The 15658-nt window shown below is 38.2% G+C and overlaps 1 protein-coding gene across 1 annotated transcript in view; it reads left to right on the forward strand.

Moving 5' to 3' along the window:
- Positions 1-564: 564 nt before the first annotated feature.
- LOC139121692 (somatostatin receptor type 5-like) overlaps positions 565-15658 on the forward strand; it is a 61111-nt gene continuing 46017 nt past the window's right edge. Inside the window, exon 1 of the mRNA XM_070686778.1 lies at positions 565-635. The gene's annotated coding sequence lies outside the window, so the exon portion shown is untranslated. The remainder of the gene's footprint in view (positions 636-15658) is intronic.

A 15658-nucleotide genomic window follows, 5' to 3' on the forward strand; every position in this document is an offset into this window, starting at 1 on the left:
TTTGTCAATGTAACATGTTTAGGATATGAATTAAAACTTTTATTTGTGAAATAGCCTTCCAATGTAATGAAACATTCTATAAATGCCCTAGTGCACATTATATAAATGCCCAAGGGCACAGCAGATTTTGTTTTTCAGCTGGTTTCCGCTGTGTTACCAAATTTGAATATTAAAATGTACCAGATGTCTACAGAATATGACATGTTCACTTGTGATGGACAGTACTTTACTACGGCGCTGTCATTCGTTTTTGGAATTTGGTGACCAAGGCTTTATGAGTAAATAAAACTCCCTGAATTGAGCACTCTGATTGGTCAATCAACAGTAGATAGTTTTTAAGTATATATATATATATATATATATATATATATATATATATAATATATATATATGATCGATTACAGGAATTATACCGTAAAACCGACAATGCGTACACTTTGAATAAGTTTGCAAAGCATGACACACCAACTGGGACTTCATTAGCCTGACATTCCGCGCCAATTTGATTTTCGCGCCTCTTGCACAGCGCCATCTAGCAATCAGATCTTTTATCACTGTGGCAGTACGAACAAACACTACGGTTACACCTTGCACAAGCGTCCACCGCGCCTACGGCGACAAACATCGAATTGGAGGTGAGAATATTACGATTTTTTTCCTTTTCCCCTGACACATTCGTAGATTTTATTTTCGTATGTCGTGTAACAAGTGTCACACGTTATATTTTCGGTCACAACCTAAGGATTGTGTGCAACAATTTCAAAACAGAGACGGGCAATGCAACGTGCATCTGTTTCATTATGACCTCAACCAAGTCTTCACAGTTGTCATGCCCAAATTCACAGATTAGAATATTCTGGACGCATGTTCCTCTTAAATAGCTGTCCAGCACTCAAACATCTCTGCATTTGGCCAATGTAGATGTAGGTATGTCGGGAAGCTCTGAACGTCGTACGCTGTGCTTTAAATGAACATCAGATACCTAAATACAGAAATAACAGGTGTAGAATATATATCAATTGATGTGCCAACACCACTGAAATCCCCGCTCCACGCTCCACTGGGATCACCTGTACGACCTGAAAAGGGCCTAATTTTATGTAAAAAAAACGTACAAGCTGCTGTCGATTATTTTCAGAGCGAATCTCATGCCGCACGGCATTCGGATTTGTATGATTTTAATAAAAAGTTGACCATAAGGTATTACTTCAACAAGTGAAAATAATTATCTTTTGCATCGAGAACGGTTACTCCTAAAAAATTAATCAAATACGATGAATATATTGTCCACTTACAGACAGATTTTCCAATAATTCGAGTTTTCCATTGCCAGCACACTTACATCTAATTTGCGCCTGTAATTTTTATCGCTGTGGAGTCAACAGTGAAAAAAACTGATTTGGCAGAACCCGACAATATTACACAATATACTTATGGTTAGTTCCAGTCTGCATGTAGGATTCAAATAAAAAGATTAAGCATAAGTTTTGTGTAGACGATATTCACAAAATATTCATGAAAACAGCTTATACTCAAAAACGGCATAGCGAATACACCAATACGGAATTTTGCCTAGTACGTTAGCGTCGTAGGTTCATTTGTATGAAAGTTTATCCTTATGCCATATGCTAGCATGTAAAGTTATATTTTCCCGTATCTTGTGATTCTCATAGCGATAGTGGGACCTCTGCAAGCTTTGATGACATCTATGTAAGTTAAAAAACGTAACTTTTTTTCTTCTTAAAACTTCATAAACGAACCGAGAGACATATCCCATACATTATTAACATTTAATTTAATGGTCATAATTTTTTCTTTAGTGTTTTTAATCCGCTTTCTTTGAACTGTTTTAATGGTTCCTTTCTCTCGAGCATATACCGCTATAAGCTCGTCAATAATACTTCATTATGTATAAATTATGTATTGTTATCGCATGTCTTGGTAAATAAATGATTATTCGACTTAAGGTATACCTGCGGGGTGTACCACGTCTGCGTCTATCCGTTCTTCAGCCTGAGGGGAACAAGTCACTACGTTGTGACTATATTTTTGTATTACTTGAGAAGGCATGTAGTAAACGTTTGCAAAGATGCGCAAAGAGTTGTCAAAAAGCCATGGTTTATGCCGCGCTTAATGACAGAATAGGGAAAAAATTGCAATGCAATTATAATGGTACATTTCTTAATTTCATGGTCATGGCTTTGGCGCTGCGCTGGTAAATTAGACGAACTCATTACAAAATTGTTCTCTTCATATTAGATGCATTCACACTGTAAATGCTTATAATTGGCTATTCCAGAGAGCATTTCACTCATTCCTGGCGTAGAATTGCCACGACAAGAGCTTTTTTGGTCACTGAGTTGATAAGCGCCGAAAAAGTTTAAAGAAAACACAAGTTGACAACAACTTCAATTAATGTACAAGATTTTACAGAAAATGTACATGAACCTACCAGGAAAAATGTCGTGTTTAATTTCTTAGCGGAAAAAACAACCACCAAACGTGCGTCCACGGGCTGCTGCAAAAATAGGTTTATTACATATAAAGCTTATCCTCGCTCACAACAGACACGTATAGGCAACAGATTGTACAATGTTTCTGCCCACTATTCGAGTTGAAGGCTAGTTTATGGCGGGTTTGCTGTCGAAGCTCGTGTTTTATGAAGAGGTTCACTTTCCATGTCAAGCCTTGCAATCTACAGTTCGGTAATCACATGTATAGCGGACACGAAATAATTCCTACTATCTAACATAATGTAGATACATGTACGTATAGGTATTCATGTGACAAGGTGTTTATTTAAAGGGAAACAGTCGTCGGAACTGCGCCTGTGCGAGTTTCTTGTTTACAAACAATGTATATTGTGCGCGATATCTGGATGCACCTCCTGATCATAGCTGCATAGGGTCGTATTGGTCCCATAGACCTTTGAGCGCAGTTCCGACGACTGTTTCCCTTTAACATGAAGTTGCAATATGGATCAAAATTGTCGATTTTTTTTCGTAAAACTAAAGCAAATAGACCATACTACGTTGAAGTACTCTTCTTAGCTAAGCCTCTTACCAATCCCGGCACACAAATACGTTCATTTTGATACGTTGCGGCCGCCTAGAAAAGCTGTTTTGTAAACAAACTTTCAAAACAAAAACATTGGCGTTTTCTGCTGTGCACGTAACAAGTACAACCAAGAGTGATGACGTCGCACTGGAGTGCACGTTGGAGGGGCGATGTTGTTTCGCTGACAGAACTTGACATATATAATGATAATTCATTGTAAACTTTGCGTTTGCCTAACTTTGGTAGCATCACAATGTTTCAGAAATATAAGTATATCGATATGATAAAGTACAGCTCTACAAAAGATCGTGTGATTGATTTTTCTCACCCATATAAATGTATGTCAGTGCCGCGCTGTGTGCACCTACCGTGTACGTTCGATCGATCGAGCGTCCAGACCACGTACACCGATCTGGTTGTGTTCACCGCGTGCCTGACAGTGTCCCACAATCCTCTCCCCGTTGCATGTTGTTACATTTTTCATGTTAAAAGGCGAGGTATCTGCACACTATATTTATTTGAAAGCTTTGCCCACTTTAGTATCATCCACCACTGCAGAAGTTCGGCAACTGTCTTGCCCCTCAGTCTGATCGTGCATGGCCATGTCAGCGCGTCCATCGACGCGTCGTAAATGAGACCATGCCATGACATGTAATGATGGAGACTGCCGTTTTTCTTTGTTTCCGAAAAATGCATGTTTGACCTGAAGGATATAGATTATCAATGAATGCTAACAGATTTAAGTTATTTCCTTGCGGGGGACTATGGCCCGGTTCACATTACAAATCGTGGGGTCCGCACGGCCACGGTGTTGGTAGGTCGGTGTTGTTCGAGGAAACACCGCTGGCTAGCGAAGTTGATCATCACACAGTGGCGACGTTGGTGATTTCTAGAGAAACTGTAGACAGAGTCTGCCTCCTCGACGTGGTACAGTAGTCGCGTGTCACTCATTTTCTGGTTCCATCTTTCGATCTGACCAAACAATGTTTATTTTGCCAACATTTTTGGCCAATTTCTTCCATTTTTGCAAGGCCGAATCAGTCAGCAGAGACCCAGGGCGCGGGCAGAGACCGACCTGACCGCTTGCCTGTGCGAAGGCTAGCTAGGCATGTTGACACGATGTTGCAATTTCATAAACCGTTACCATGCATTAAATACGCATGCGTACATATTCAAATAGTAAAAATGACGTTTCAAATTCTGTGCTTTACTCTCGCAAACAGTACGTACCAAAACAGCAATTTATTCGGTAATTAAATCAATTTACTCAAATTACAGTCATCCCCGTGTTCCTGTTAATGGTCGAATCTGCAAATGAAATTGTTGTGGATTTTTCTATAAAGTTAAATCTTCGAAATATGAAGGTCAATTCTGATCCATATTGCAACTTTAACATGAAGAGGAAAGCGTCACCAGCGTGCCATATTGCAAAGTCACTTTGCAAACTAATGAGCGTTGAGAGTTGATGTTCTAGTTTTGGTATCCAGTGCGAACCCATTCAAACCTATGGTCATAAATATATTCTATCACGTCACCAAAAGAAAGTATCGCAAAATAATAAATGAAGTTAATAAAATGGATACAAATAATGCACTAGTAATTACAATATGCTCGAATAGACGATATTGAACATTTATTACATGCACAAGCTAAGTTTGTCATCTCTTGACAAAAAACACGGGATTAATATCTGGTTTCTGTGCGACTCGACATTCCGCGTCTATGTCATCAATTTCGTGCATCGGAATTTTTTTACGTCGTTTTTCGATGTGCTCGTCAACTGAATGTTTAAAAAAAACAACATGGCGGCCGGTATTTTCCCGCGATCGAAATTTTGTGTTAAACTTTAAGATTTCATAAAAATCAGTCATAATTATTATTGTCTGACGAAAAACGTCCAATTGACAAATTTCTAGTCGTTCTGTTCTGGTTTTGTCGCCAATGTGGAGGTTCGTACTTGAATATCTAGACTCGCCGCCTGAGCTTTCATGCCGCAACCATTCAATTTCCATAACAACAACGGGGGTAAAATGCTGAGCCTCCTATAGTCGTGTCTTAAAATCAATATTTTATAGAAAATGACAATAATAATAATTCGGACAAGGAAAACACAAGCGTATAATGATCTAATATTCGAAGGAATTACGTGAATAGTTTTTGAAACAGCGAACTCGAAGCTGGTCGCATTGCCCTGTTTTCCGGTAAGCATTTGCAACCTTAGTCGGGCGTGGCCAACTGGACCGACGTCAGTGTTCACATCTTGTGGATTCAGCAGATTTTTGTCCTCGAAAAATAGCGTAAATTTGTGTGAGGTATATTTTTAGGCCTATGCCATTTTTGAGATCGTGTATAACTTCGCGAATGGTACGTGTAGCCTGAGTCTGGCATTTGTTCTGTGACACAGATTTGAGCGCAATTTTCCTCGCTCAACCGACGACAAAAAATGATTGACACCTTACCCACTGCGGATTGATATTATTTCAAAAGTAGTTCAAAATTTTAAAAGCGGACTCGTCAAGGAAAACTTTCACTTAAAACAGAACAAAAAACAAAAAAAAAAACAAACAAAAAACCGGAATCCTTGACTTTGCATGTCGTATGTATATTCGACTCGTAGTTACACGGTCATTGCGTCACTCGTATTTTCCTTTGCTGAACGAAACAAAATATTAGGAAATGATGTCTAAAAACCTGTACTGAAACTACCTCGCTTCAGGTAACACCATTTATATAAATTAAGTATCTTTGTCATGACTTTAGAGTCTACTTTATATTGATGTTCATTTTGGTTCTATTCAATAAGGAGCTTCATATTTCAAGAACGAGAAACTATTACAAGTAGAGTATATTTGGAAATTTATACATGCACGAGTCGAGGCTGAACAGAAAGGTAATGGTATATATACGATTAATTTGTGAACATTTATTAAAAAACTGAAACTTTTCGTGTGACTTTTAAATTAAGGAAATTCCAAAAGGCACAAAATTTCGGAATTTCAAAGAGCTTACAAGTGTTTACTACAGTGGCTCTGTAAGTGCTTGAGAGGAGAAATTATATTTTTTTTTTCAAAAATCACGTTTTCTTCTGCTGAATTTTATGAGAATTACGACTTCTTAATGTTTTCCCATTAAGTCATCACGCATATTTCTCACACTTGTGTTGGATATTAAAGCGTGCAATCGTGGTTTTATCATATTGGAGCATTGAATCGTCGATTCCATGTTATGAAAGTGAATTATTCAAGGCTTCCTTGCGCATTGTATGAGCGAAAAGTTTAAATAGTTGAATTTTCGGAGAACTAATTTCGTTACATTACCTCCGGAGCCTTTCAATGCGGAGGCGACGCCGCATAGATTGCTTGCATAGAATATATTGGTACGTAGTTCCAATCTGTATTCTACACGAAACTCACTTGAGAACAGGTCTTCAGTCACAATTCAAAGTAGTTGAACAACATTCCTCTAATGGCACCGAGTACTTTTTATCGACACAATGAATGCTATAGTACCCTAGATGACGGTGGCTACTTGAACTTTCTGCAAAGGTCAAAGGCAAATAAGTGTATATCCTGTAATTATCCATGCACAAGTTTGATACAAGTGAGCAAACTGAGAACACTAAATGCACTTACTTGATACTTGCGTTATATATATATATATATATATATATATATATATATATATATATATATATATATATATGTATAGGATAAAGCCCGAGTACGAGGGCTCTTCTGGTATATAAAGTCCAACCCAACGATGAAATGTCGAGGCCGCAGGCCGAGACATTTTATCGTAGGGTTGGACTTTATATACCAGAGGAGCCCGAGTACGAGGGTTTTATCCGACTTAAAAACTATCGCCCCTGACTGATATATTTCGTTTTCAATGTGTTTACGTCAACCGCCCCCTTTGTCAATGTAACATGTTTAGAATATGAATTAAAACTTTTATTTGTGAAATAGCCTTCCAATGTAATGGAACATCCTATAAATGCCCTAGGGCACATTATATAAATGCCCTAGGGCACAGCAGATTTTGTGTTGCAGCTGGTTTCCGCTGTGTTACCAAATTTGAATATTAAAACGTACCAGATGTCTACAGAATATGACCTGTTCACTTTTGATTGGACAGTACTTTACTACGGCGCTGTCATTCGTTTCTGGAATTTGGTGACCAAGGCTTTACGAGTAAATAAAACACCCTGAATTGAGCACTCTGATTGGTCAATCAACAGTAGATAGTTTAATATATATATATATATATATATATATATATATATATATATATATATATATATATATAAGTAGTAGTCCAGTAATGATTAAAATAATGTGACCTCGTGAGTTTCACTCTGTTACACGATCTTCAGTCAACTGATAAAATCTATCTATCTCTCTATCTCTCTATCCCTCTATCTATGTATCTATCAATCTATCTATCTATCTATCTATCTATCTCGAAGTATACAGATCTCTTCGTGGAAAATCACAGTGCTCGATGCGAAAAGCATAGTGTTATAATTAATAATACAAATTGCTTCAAGTACAAAGTGATAATATCTGTCATTCAAAAGGAAACGGTCGCCGGTTTGCGCCTGCGTCAGATTCTTGTTAAAACAGCCGTCTCCACGTAAATACGCGACGCCGGCTCCGTGTACGTGGAGAACGTACGCACAAGTCGATGACATCATCGCAGAAGGTCGTGACGTTTCGCGTTCACGTTCACGTAAAACGTGTAGCCAAACCTGTCTATTAGACAATGTATTCCGTGCCCGTTATCTAGATGCACCTCATCATCATAGGTACAGCATTTATATTATACGATGTAGATTATGACGGACATGTTTTAACTTTCATCAGTCACCATGTACCTTGGATACAGCGTTTACATTGGTCGTATGGGTCCAATACGATCTTTGACAGTTTGAACGACTGAATCCCTTTAAGTTTCATGCCTCCCGCTTCAGATAGAAGTAGGATGTATAAAAATTAAGTAGCAGATATTAATACTTTTACTTAAAGTAATTTGTATGTTATATATATATATATATATATATATATATATATATATATATATATATATATATATATATATATATATATTGTTTTGGTGTCTTTTTGGGCAAGTAAATTGCTTTTGAAACATAAAATTACTTGTAAATAATGTCTTAAACAAGAGTAGCGTTACATGCACAATTACAGCAAACGATATAGGGAGGATTGGAACCCTAAAGCAAGCACGATGCGTGTGGCCTGTCTGCTTTTCACTTCGAAAGTTTTTCTTATATCTGAGTAATAAGATACAATAAAGCTCTTGCTTATACTCACATATATGACAATGTCTTTTGTGACTACCGTTGCCCAGCAGTGGTATCATCGCACCCATAGAGAGACAGCATGGAAGGCAAATGCAGTGGGCGTAAATTCATCGAAATTTTGAGCTACTGTGGGTTTTCCATCCCATAAACTTATCAGATGAATGAAGAATACTGCTAATGCATGTTCGGTGCAAACAATCGAAAAGTGCCTGCGCGAGACTGAATCGTTCGCGTTTTCGTGGGGCGCCGGTTGAAAACACAAAACTTGCATACATGCACCGCCGGGCGATCACGTGTGTGCAACTGAAGACAGAGCGCGATATCTCCTTTCAATTTTAAAAGATGCCTAAAGTCTTTCTATTGGAGTGAAAGAAATCGCGGAATAGTTGAAATCGATTAATTCGGAGAATTCCTCCTTCGGAAAAGTACACTTACTTTGACTTGGCACAATACAGACTCCCATACGACTTGTTTGCAGTTAAGTTCGTCGAATCAGTCTTGTTTAATGCAGCTTATTACTTGGATGCTTGCACCCTTTCAGTGTAACCTGTTGTTAGTCTTCAATATTTTTTTTCACAATTTACCGCGGTATAAATATCAACCAAACTCATTCCTCTGGTGATCGTTGTTTTCATTGAATGCTTTTTGGAACACTCAAAAGCGAACTATTGTAGCCAATGTGTCGTCAGAATGTCTGAACATAAATCGTTGATTCAGGTCACACTGCACGCACACGGAATATTTGAAGCGTAATACTTTCATCCATGAAGTATCAGACTCTCAGAAGCATACATTCAATCTGTAATGCATGTTTATGCATACATGAATATGCTTTTCTGTGTTCGACAGAAGAGATAACAAGACACGTGTAATCTCCCGGAAAAAGCGTGTGCTCGGAGTCAATTCTCTTGGAGTCGAAAATGACAACAAGTGAGGCGTCAAAATTTGATAACGTTAAAAGACACAAATGTTCATTTTGTTTGTGATCTGATAGGTACACGATGTTTAAACTTCTCCCGGCATAACATAGATAAACTCGAAGAGAATGTACAATGCACAGACGAGTTCTAGAATTGGCCCTGACGCAGGTTACAAAGTTTATTATATATATATAATATATATATATATATATATATATATATATATAATATATATATATATATATATATATATATATATATATATCGTAAATTGTTGGCCAAACCAGTGTTTAGATTTGCACTCATTGCTTCAGAATCATGATTAGTTTTTTCAGCCCACAGTGAATACGGACTACAAAAGATGATAATACGTAAAAACGGTTGTAAACTGCTTTCAAAGTGACGATGCAATTTTAGAAGACAGTGTCACAGTAATCTAACTAGAAGAAAACAGTAGCATTAATAAGGTTCTGCTTTACTTTTGCAGAAATGCAATATGCTTGTATAAATACTATACTTGTCAAACGAAACCACGTGCTCGGAGAAGATATGCCACACGGTTGCTCAATTTGAGTCCGGGATCTAGTCGTAAACCAAGGCAGGTGGTGATATTTATTGTTAATCTCTGAATGTTAAGAAAACGGAATTATTTGAAGTAGGCATATTAACCAGGATGTAACAATAAGTACCATATCAGCGTAACATAGTAGTACACTCCAACAGATGTAGTTATAACCAAAATTAAGTTAATGTTTCTGAATGAATACGATCAACTTTCCTGTAATCGGCTCTATTATATTTAGGATATTATGGTTTATATCTCAATAATAGTATACATTGCACACAGCTTTTTCTTCAGACAATTCAAGCACAGCACACTTCCGCAGCAATAAATCTCCTTCGACAAAGGGACTGAATGTGCGAGTATCTTGTTGTAAAATTAATTAAGATTTTTATTAAATTTATTAAATTCATTGGCCCTAACCAGTAACTTAGGCTCCTGGCGTTTCTTTGTCGAGATTCCGACATGGTAATACGAAAATACGCGTGAATAGTCGTAGAGACCTGTAAAAATACTCGTATATTATCTGGGATTTTCCACAATGGCTTGAAGCGACAAAATCATAAAAAAATCGTTTCGTGTGTCTTTGTTTCATTTCATAATTTATTTTCGTCCTTGTGTACAGTCCGACAGTTCATAAAATTAAGATTACTAAAACTGTTTACGATGCACAATGTGGTTATGACAAAACCTTTTTTATGGCGTGATACCCTTTTATTGAAAAAAACCCCACTGAGGCCTAGGCTTTTAATACACAGCAGAGTTTTGGTCTACAGAAGCATTCCGACTAATCGGTACGAAATATGCTCGGCGAGCCTATTATGAAATGTTCAGACGACTGTCTCTCTGCCGTTCAATGTTGTTATTATTTTCTTTGTTGGTTTGCATTCCGCCAGCCGTTTTTTTTTTATCTTTCGGCCAAGGATTATTTCATTTCAAAACTCGTGGTTATACAATGTGACGCAGTCTCATCATACAGTATCTAGCGCAGTGAGTCAAATCGTGCGCTGTAGATCCGAATGTAATAATGGTAATTAGGGTTCCATATGAATTCCATATATTTACTTTACCCTGAATTGATTTCGCGTACCAGCATTCTTCATTGCAAAGCTATTCTTAGAATTATTAATAAATGTCCTCTGTGGATCCCCGCAGCAGTAAGTTTTTCTGACAGCAAGGCACACACTCGTTATTTAAAATGATAGAGCTGAATTACATTTATAGGTATTTGATGTGGTTCGTTGTCATTGTTACCGTTTTTTTTAAGTAAAAATGACAGTTGCCATAGTATTGGCTTTGATTTTGTTGCCATTATTACTGCCGATTTTTAGTGTTAGATTATCTTTCTCATCTACGAGAAATTAATCAATGTGTTATCTTTTATTTGAGGTCGTTCCCACCTTGAAATCGAAAGACTTGAACTTTTGCCCAAGCTTTGCGTGAGGAAACCTTGAACTTGACCATTCACGTTCGAAATCAAGAGTAAAAATGAGGGTTGTCACCATGCAAACTGTTGTACTAGAGAGACAAATTACTCAATATTTACCGACTCATGAAATTCAAAATGGCGGCCATCCATGTGTTAACACTATGGGGAATAATTAAAGTTTGGAATTTCAGCAAAAAAAAGCGGTTGAAAAATGTAGTTAATCCATGAGTTTAAACATGAGCCCTAAAAAAATAGTAGACCAAGAAGTATTGCAAAAGTGAGATAATCAGAATTCTAACTTAATTATGTGATGGTCTTGAAGAACAGATTATTCAGGATTTTCTGTCGGAGGTACAGAAATAATAAGAGATGGATAACATTTCGAAGCAAGCTCATGATTTACATGAGGATTTTACAACTTGTTGCTGCTTAACCGTTCAGCGAACAAAATCAAAGAGAGAGACCAGTCCTTTTTTCCTGTCATTTCGTTGCTATGCGCCTCCCCGCGTCGCTTGGTTACAACAATGTTTAGTTGGATCTGCACGCTGTACAGCTATAGCATGACTGCAAATAAGACACTTTATATGAACTTTACATGGTTGCTGTTCAGACCGCAAAAAAGACAGCATTCGGTTGCTTAGCAGACGACTTCTTTTCATGCTGATTGCAAAGTTTCCCGCTGAGCCGGTGGCACCGACAGAAGTTTATGGTGTAATTTTACTGTACTCCCCCTAGAGTCTGCTCCGTCTTTGAAGTAGAAAGTACTTGTCTCTCCGGTTCACCAGACGGCGTACCAGTCCTTTACAAACGGTCTTTGCACTGTAAAACTGCAATTTATTTACACAGAATCATTCCAATACACGAGTCTCTTTCAGGGTGCATCGACTGGGCGATGCATTTCTGTAAAACACTCTTAAATATGCGCATACTGGCTCACTCCTACCGTCGCAATTAGAATGCGCATATTAGACACTCCATCATTTCTCGTGAGTTAGGTCTCGCGGGATTTAAACTCACTTCACCGAAAAAGGCAGACGGTTTCTAAATATCACTAAACACGATTAGCTTGTGAAAAAGTGCACGGAAGCGAACACTTCCCCATCAATGTCATCGTCGGTATTACATTTCCTTCGTCGAAATCACGCATGCGTATTTAAAGTAAATCAAAAGCAAGTGTAACGCCGATCTGAAATTTTCAGATCTTGTTTCCTTGTCAAAGATTTAATTACCTGTAGCTTGAGAAATCCCGAAGAAAATAATGAGTCCCTGTTTTTTTCTCAACGATGATTTAGCTAATTCTCGAGGAAATTAGCTGTATTACGAATCCTTAACTCTGATTTCAGTCGGCCATTTTTAAGTATGTCAGACCCGTTTCTTGTCAGACGATTTCATTATGTGCTCGACGCCACTGTCCTCCGGTGCGTAATGTGTAGAGATTTCAGGGAGATGTGGGACATTGAATCTCTCTGTGTTTATTCCTTGTCAAAAAAACCACGTCGTATTATATTTGTATCTTAAAAGTACAGAGTTTATGCTGAATCTGTTTACTGACGGCTAGAAAAACGTCCTTGTCCGCAGTTACTCATAAATGCGCGTGATATGTCACGCACGCGATCACGTGATTAGATTTGTACCAGTTATAATTCAGAATAGGTACCAGGATAGTCGTTTTCGCAACAAGAAAAATTTTAAAAGTACTGCAGTACTTTATTGCGATTCCTGATCTTTTTATGTCATGCTATATGACCTCAATAACAACACACTGTTTCATAATAGCTTTCATTACGGCCTAAATGATCTCCTACGTTGTGAATTGACAATGAAGCAAAAGTTGCGAAATGACCCCGCCGCTCTACTTTTTTAACCGACTGAAAAAACATTTGAAATTTTCCCAATGGCTATACGCTCACCACTGGGGTAAATGTCGCTTAAATTATACGCTTCTGCTGTTGATTCCCAAGTAAATCACGTGGGAGGAGCATGAGGAGTGGCATGTATGTTCTTAATCTTCTCTCAGTCGGTAATTCGTTGATTCTTAAGGTTCATGGATGGCCTGGGGCATCTAGAGAGACAATGCACGCCTCAGCAGTGCTGACAAAATGCCTTTAGTTTTCAATGAAAGAAAACGGTGAAGAGTGCCAGACTAGTTGCTTTTGCAAGGATAGAATTCCATTTTTTTTTGTGAAATTCGTGAACACCACATGTGCCAGACCCTCTTCAATCCATAACGATCACAATTCGTGTTCGGTCGCATGGTCGAGTCTTCGGTTATACAAAATTTCTGCTTCGTATTGTGAAAACGGGTATTTTCTTCGAGACAAATAGCACAGCAGGCTCGCGCTTTTTTTCTCGGCTCTCACAAAGACATGTGGCGCGAAAAGTGACTACCAATCCGACGGCTGTATCAATCAGTGTATTATAAACGACGTCCAATAACCAACATAGGTCTCCATCTTCACTCTTTTTTCCCGTGAGCGCTAAAGGCAAGCCATTCATCAGAATGACGGGTGCAACGTGAACAAAAATTGAGAAAATCAACACTGGACAAGATATAATACCCGACACTGACGACAATACAAGATAGTGCCTGTCACATTCTTCTCTTGGGCCTTTTAATTTGACACATTTCTTCTTTCATACACCACCTTTTGTGGTTTTGAAACAAATGCATATACAGCCTGTGCATCGGCACAGTGACAACAGATCTGTGTCTCCGTGTCAGTTAAAAGTAGAATGGGCCTTGGGGACATATCTTCGTTCTCTAACTTTTATAATACGCTTTTTGTACACCATTCGTGGAGGGCTCATTTTGAAGCTCAAGGAGTAAACAAGTTTTCACCAGATTTATTTAGTTGAAAATTTAAGCGAGTCTTCGCTTATCCAGAATTTCTGCTTGGTATTGTGAAAACAGGTCTTTTCTTCGAAACAAGCACCATGGGGATGGCGACCATTTTGATTTTCAAGTGTCGATAAACACTTTATACTATTATATATTTCATGCTTTCAACATTTCACAAAGTCTACCATAGTTGCTCAGAATTTGGAAGGGGGTAGTGAGATGGGTTTGATGGGGGTAGTGAGGCGGGTTGGATGGGCAGTGACTTCACAAGTTGTTCGATCCAGAATGCCACGACTTCGATGTCATAGACGATTGCGTTCGCCGGCTCACCAAGGGAATAGCCATGTGTTTATCATCGCAGGAATCAAAGAGGGACAGCTAGGCATTTGTAAATTGCGTGAACTTGTTTCCTTAATACATTTTCAAACTGTCAGCAAGGTGCTAATATGTTATGATAAATGAATGTCGTTCCAAGCCAATATGACGATCCGACTTCACTCCTTCTGAGGGAAAGGGATCTTGAACTGTCTTTCAAAGCGGAGGTCTTTGAAACGATAATATCTTCGGATCAACAAGATTTACAGTCCTCTTCGATTTCTCAGTATAGAAGCAGTACTAAGATTGTTTTCGCTGAGATTAATATATACAGAGCAATGGCGATGGTCACCGGGAGTAGTCCCGAACAACAGATCATCTTCAAGCAAGTATGACGTCAGTCTTCTACTTCCGCCGATTTCAATGAAATTGATTGGACTTGATCAATTTAACACATAAAAAACAAACGTCAAATAGTCAATTTTCGTATCACCTATACTTCGATATGTCGCGTTTGTCTTCCGTATGTAATATGTGTCACCTTCGGCAGGATAATTTTGTTTTTGTTCTCATGTGATAACACGGCTACGTGCTCGGCATATCAGGGCGTGAAAGAACCACAAATAGGCGACTATTCCGCCATAAGCACTAAGAGTCAAAATCGGATTAGCCGTGCCATAATGCTGCAATAGGTATCATTTCTTCTGGCAATCGAGGTGTGAACACCTGACGGGCAACGGTATCGTTGGAAGCGGTTTCGATTTTGGTTACATTTCTTGGCGGAAAGCTCATCACAGAAAATCCGATTTTCACGCAAGCTACATAAATCGTTAATGCCGTACAAATGCCGCGTGCTATGGGTATACTTCTTTCACTTATGAACAAGGACTATGATTTCCATTGTCTCTTAAACTAGCTTTGCATTTGCATGTAGACAATATCATCATCATCACCGTGTGTTAGAATTTTTGTCAACGAATTAAAGTAACTTTGATTAATTAACACCCTCAATTAACACTGTCAGTTAAATTTTGCTGATACTTGGCCCAAGGTACGGGTCCTGGGATTATTTTGCAAGGCGACAGGCGAAAGATTTTTTTATATATTTTTTTTACAATCCAGCAAAACCTCCCACGAGTTACATTTTTACCGATGACCTGAAGTCTAGATTTTACAACTTTTCAACAGTAATTCCAGATGCATTACATATGCAGGC

This window comes from Ptychodera flava, chromosome 21, assembly GCF_041260155.1.
Source record: "Ptychodera flava strain L36383 chromosome 21, AS_Pfla_20210202, whole genome shotgun sequence".
In the NCBI taxonomy this organism is placed as follows: domain Eukaryota; kingdom Metazoa; phylum Hemichordata; class Enteropneusta; family Ptychoderidae; genus Ptychodera; species Ptychodera flava.